At 37.6% G+C, this 5,696-nt stretch overlaps 1 pseudogene; it reads left to right on the plus strand.

Moving 5' to 3' along the window:
* The first annotated feature begins 1,708 nt into the window (after positions 1–1,708).
* LOC126489330 (zinc finger protein 431-like) lies at positions 1,709–3,296 on the plus strand (annotated as a pseudogene).
* The last annotated feature ends 2,400 nt before the right edge of the window (positions 3,297–5,696 follow it).

The raw sequence follows: 5,696 nt of genomic DNA on the forward strand, positions 1-5,696 counted from the left end.
TGATGGAGACCTTTAAAGAGGAAGTGAAAAACTCCCTTAAAGGAATGTAAAAGAAGACAAACAAAAGGTCAGAAGAAATTAATAAATTCTTCAAAGATACCCAAGAAAACCAAAGGGGAAAAAAAAAGAAAGAAATCAAATCAAACAGGTGAAGGAAACAGTTGAAGACTTGAAGACCGAATTGGAGGTAATAAAGAAAACACAAACCTAGGGAAGGCTTGATATGGAAAATCTGGGCAAATGAACAGGAATTACAGAGGCAAGTATAACCAGCATAATACAAGAGATAGAAGAAAGAATCTTAGGCGCTAAAGATACTATAAAGGAAATAGACTCATTGGTCAAAGAAAACATTAAATCCAACAAATTCTTAACACAAAACTTTCAGAAAATCTAGGACACCATAAAAAGTCCAAACCTAAATATAATAGGGATAGAAGAAAGAGAGTAACTCGGAGAAAAACTCAAAGCCATCCCACTAAAATCAGGAACAAGACAAGGATGTCTACTCTCTCCATACCTCTTCAATATAGTGCTTGAAGTTCTAGCAATAGCAATAAGACAACATAAGGGGATCAAGGGGATTCATATTGGAAAGGAAGAAGTTAAGCTTTCCTTATTTGCAGATGATATGATAGTATACATAAGCGACCCCAAAAACTCTACCAAAGAACTCCTACAGCTGATAAACACCTTTAGTAATGTGGCAGGATACAAGATCAACTCGAAAAAAATCAGTTGCCTTCCTATACACTAAGGATAAAGAAACAGAGAGGGAAATCAGAGAAGCATCACCTCGTGGTCCTGACTTCTTTGCTCATATTTTCCCTCCTTCTGCTCCTCCTTGGGGACAAGCATTTCTTGATTGTTGATGCTTTCCTGGGATTGAAGGAAGTATGTGATGAATAAATTAGGCATGGTTCTCAGGTTCAACAAAGATAGTGACTTAAATTTTGTAGTTTGCTGTAGTGTATCATACATTTCCCGGTACTGTGTTTTAGGCTACAAATGGGAAAACCAGAATATTGAAGAACATTGTCAAAGTTCTAGAAGACATGAAAGGTAATTTTCATATGCAAACTGATATATATGTACCTCTGAAGAAATCTCAGTTTTCCCTGAAGCTTTAAGGAAAGACAACACTAAATAAGCCCAGCTTTATGATGATTGTGAAATTCTCACAAACCAGTGTGCCTCAGTGTCAGGGAGGTGATCTCTTTCCAAGGCATTCCTCTAAGAAAGAAGACAATGAAAAAAATGTGTTAACACATGACACTTTTAATTATATTAGTTATAGCCCCATAAGATCCATTTTGTAAAACTGTTTATCCTTTTTGTTTCATACCATGTAAGTATCATATAGGAACCCCTTAATTAGGGGGGATCGGTGTCTATCCAAGACCTTTTTTTATTAAGATTTATTTATTTACTATGTATACAGTGTTCTGCCTAAATGTTCCCTGCAGGCCAAGAGAAGGCACCAGATCTTATTACAGATGGTTGTGAGCTACCATGTGGTTGCTGGGAAGTGAACTCAGGACCTCTGGAAGAGCAGCCAGTGCTCTTAACCTCTGAGACATCTCTCCAGCCCTGTCCAAGACCTTTTATATGCATATAGTCCATAGTAAAGCTAGTGTTGCCCATATACTTACAGAGACTTACCATAGTTTATTGAGAGGAACAGTTGATGAGCATCAAGAAGGTTGTCATGGTGGAAAAACCTTAGTCCCTATACCACATCTCTCTATGAGGAACAAAAACTTAGATTGTGTGAATGCAATATGAAAGCCTTTTGTTTGTTGTTCTATAGATACCTGAAAATAAGAGATATGAAAAGAAGCAATGTAACCAACAGTTAGATATGTAGTAGTCCCCACTATGAGTAGACTTGGTGAATGTGATACAAATTTACAATTCATTCGTTTTCCAACTACACTGGAAGTACATCAACAAACTCACACACTGTAAAAAAGACAAAAACAAAAAAATACCCTTATGAGTACAAGGAAGGTGAGAATTCTTCTGTCTACCCTGGTTCACTCCGCACATGTAGTATGACTCACAGTTTAGGAAAATGTTATGCATGCAGCCAGTGTGGTAAAATTCTTTGTTCTTTCAGTTCTGTTCTGAAAAAGCTCATATGTTAAAAGGAAGTGATAAATGTGAACTATCTACTAAAGTCTTTGACCTTCACAGGTATCTTCAAATACACAAAGGGATCCATAATGAAGAAGATCTCTGTAAATATAATCAGCATGATAAAGACTTTAGATCTGATTCCTCTTTACAATTACACCAAAGAACTCATGTGGAAGTAGAGCCCTATAAACTTAATCAAGGTAGAAAAGACTTTGCATATTTCACTAGTCTTCAATATCTTGAAAACATTCATACTGGAGAGAAACCCCATGTATGTAATCAGTGTGGTAAAGCCTTTAGACGTTTCATTCATCTTCAAAACCATTACAAAATCCATACTGGAGAGAAACCCTATGAATGCCATCAATGTGGTAAAGCCTTTGCAAGTCGCCAATATCTTAAAGTACATGGAAGAATTCATACTGGAGAGAAACCCTATGTATGTAATTGGTGTGGTAAAGCTTTTATGTTTTTAAATAGTCACTGAAGTCATGAAAAATCTCATACTGGGGAGAAACCCCATGTATGTAATCAATGTGGTAAAGCCTTTGCATGTCACAGTGATCTTAAAACACATGAAAGAATTCATGCTGGAGAGAAACCCTATGTATGTAATCAGTGTGGTAAAGCCTTTATAAGTCACCGTAAGCTTCAAATACATGAAAATACTCATACAGGAGTGAAACCTTATGGATGTAACCAGTGTGGTAAAGCCTTTGCACAATTCATTCATCTTCAAAACCATTTCAGACACCATACTGGAGAGAAACCCTATAACTGCAGTCAGTGTGGTAAAGCCTTTGCAAATCGCGGTTCTCTTGAAACACATGAAAGGATTCATACTGGAGACCAACCCTATAAATGTGATCAGTGTGGGAAAGCCTTTCCACATTTCAGTTGTCTCCAAAGTCATTATAAAATCCACACTGGAGAGAAACCCTATAAATGCAGTCACTGTGATAAACCCTTTGCAAGTCACCATTATCTTAAAATACATGAAAGAATTCATACTGAAGAAAAGCCCTATATGTGTGATCAGTGTGATAAAGCCTTTGCACATTCCAATAGTCTTCGAATTCATGTAAAAAGTCATACTGGAGAGAAGTGCCATGAATGTAATCAATGTGGTGAAGCCTTTATAAGTTACTGTAGTCTTCAAATACACCAAAGAACTCATGCAGCAGTGAAACCTTACAAATGTAATCAATGTGGTAAGGGCTTTACAAGACACAAAAACCTTCAAAATCATGAAAGGCGTCATACTGAAGAAAAACACTATATATATATAATTGCTGCACTGAAACTTTGAAGGTCAATGTAATCTTCAAACTTATCAAAGAAGTAATAGTAAAAAGAAATCCTACAAATGTGAATGTGATAATACATCTATATGTTACAGTGTTCTTCACAGTATTAAGAATTACTTCAGAAGAAAAACACCATGAATCTAGTAAATTCAGTAAAGCTTTGCATACCACATACATTGTTTCCACTGAGCAGTCTCACTGGTGCTCAGGTAGAATTAGTAGAACCATTCCATCAGTCAGATATTGGGTTTTTTTTTCAAATTATAAATTGTCATCGGTGGATAGAGGAGCACAGAATAATCCAAATAATAAAACCTATTTGCAAATGAAAATGGTATTTATCCTGCTATCCATTCTTTTGAATTCTGTTTATTCTAAACACTAAATGTTGTAGGAGGCTGCTTGTTCGTTTCCCAGCAACTCAGACTCCTAAAATAAGCTCACAGAAACTGTATTAATTAAATCACTGCTTGGCCCATTAGCTCCAGCTTCTTATTAGCTAGCTCTTACATATTAATTTAACCCATTTCTATTAATCTGTGCTTACCAGCAAAGTTCTGTCAGGCAGGGGCTACATGACTTCTCTCTGACTCCACCTCCTTTCTCCCAGCATTCAGTTTAGTTTTCCAGATCTAGCTCTGCTCTACCCTATCACAGGCCCAAAACAGCTTCTTTATTAACCAATGACATTCACAGCATACAGAGGGGAATCCCACATCACCTCCCCTTTTCTGTTTAAATAAAAAGGAAGGTTTTAACTTTAACATAGAAAAATTACATATAACAAAGTAGCTATCAAACAAGGATTACAGTTACAATATTTATATTTTATTTTTTATCATAACTAAGGAAAGCTATAATTATATATTCTTCAACTCCATCAAAGACTCCAGAAGGATATAATATTACCTAAGTAAATAGGAAGAATTGACAGAGACATCTCACTGCTTGGATAGTCGCCCGAGAGAATGTTGAGTGTCTGGTAAGACACTCCACTTGGAGCTTGTTTTCTTCTTGGCAAAACTGGCCTTTGTGCAAGGAACTGCTCATGCATCGAGCACTGACAAAATGCACAATGTCAGGACAGGACAAGCAGGATACAAGGAAAAAAGACTGTAAGATCTTGCCAAGACAGGGTAAGACGGTTTAGAAAAAATGTTTTGCCTCTGAAAATGGTCTGTCAGTTACTCTAGGGCTTAGCCAAAGTTGGTTGCTCCAGTGTTGCAAATGAGACTTTGGGTGATCGCCCAGGTAGCTAGTTGTCTCTGTCATTTGTTGCACATTTTGGGAGTTGCTTGATTGCACTTCCTGCTTACTCAAGTAATATTATTTCCCTTCTTGGGTTTGGATGGGGTTGAAGATTAGATAGTTGTAGTTACTTTCCTCTCATGACTTAGCCAAGTTATTTATAATATAAGGCTTAAACTCCTATAAGGCTTAATTATCCTTAGGATAGGATAATTATTGAAACATTTATCACGTTTCTTGCTTGATATTGGTTTTAGTGGTTGTAATTCTAATTTTTATACCTGATATTTGTTCTTTTTGTATTAGGCTTAGAACTCTCTTATTTAAACTAAAGGGGAGGTGCAGTAGGAAATCCTACAGCCTTTAAGTTACCCGCCCAGTTGGGCATGGCCTCTCATAAATGCCTATGGAAAGTGTGCCTTCTCTCACTCTTCCTGCTGCTGGATTCAGTTCCTGTTCCCTGTTCATGCAGAGGACTGTGATCTGTGAGTCTATCCCTAAATAAATAGAGTGGGATTTCTTTTTAGTGTCCATCTTCAACTAAAGGCTTGTTCCTAATACTTTCTCAGAAACACAAATGGCAGAGAATTGTCTCAGTGGGTAAATGTGGCAGAGAATTGTCTCGGTGGGTAAAGGTTATTGCAACCAAACCTGTTGACCTGAGTCCAGTCTCTGGGATATATACTTTACGCATGCCAGTGTTTCTGATTCATGTTAAGGGAATGTCTTACAGCTGTAGAGTTGCAGAAGATATCCTGACTTATCGGGAAGCCAGGCTATAATAAGAGCCGCAATAGTACAGGTCTGGAATCTGGAACTGCAATAGGACAGCTCTGGAGGGGTAGAGTCGCAATAGGACAGCTGAGGCTGGGGTGCAGTGGGGGATGGTCTCCCCACAGGATATAGCAGTCCTGCTCTTCTGGAGAGTCACTACAGCTGAGCTCTGCTCTTTGTTTCCTGAAGGGAACATCCTAGCAGAGGTTCAAGTCCAAGATGTTTCTT

This window comes from Alexandromys fortis, unplaced genomic scaffold (assembly GCF_014885135.2).
Source record: "Alexandromys fortis isolate MF-2015 unplaced genomic scaffold, M_Fortis_MF-2015_v1.1 scaffold_221, whole genome shotgun sequence".
Classification (NCBI taxonomy): domain Eukaryota; kingdom Metazoa; phylum Chordata; class Mammalia; order Rodentia; family Cricetidae; genus Alexandromys; species Alexandromys fortis.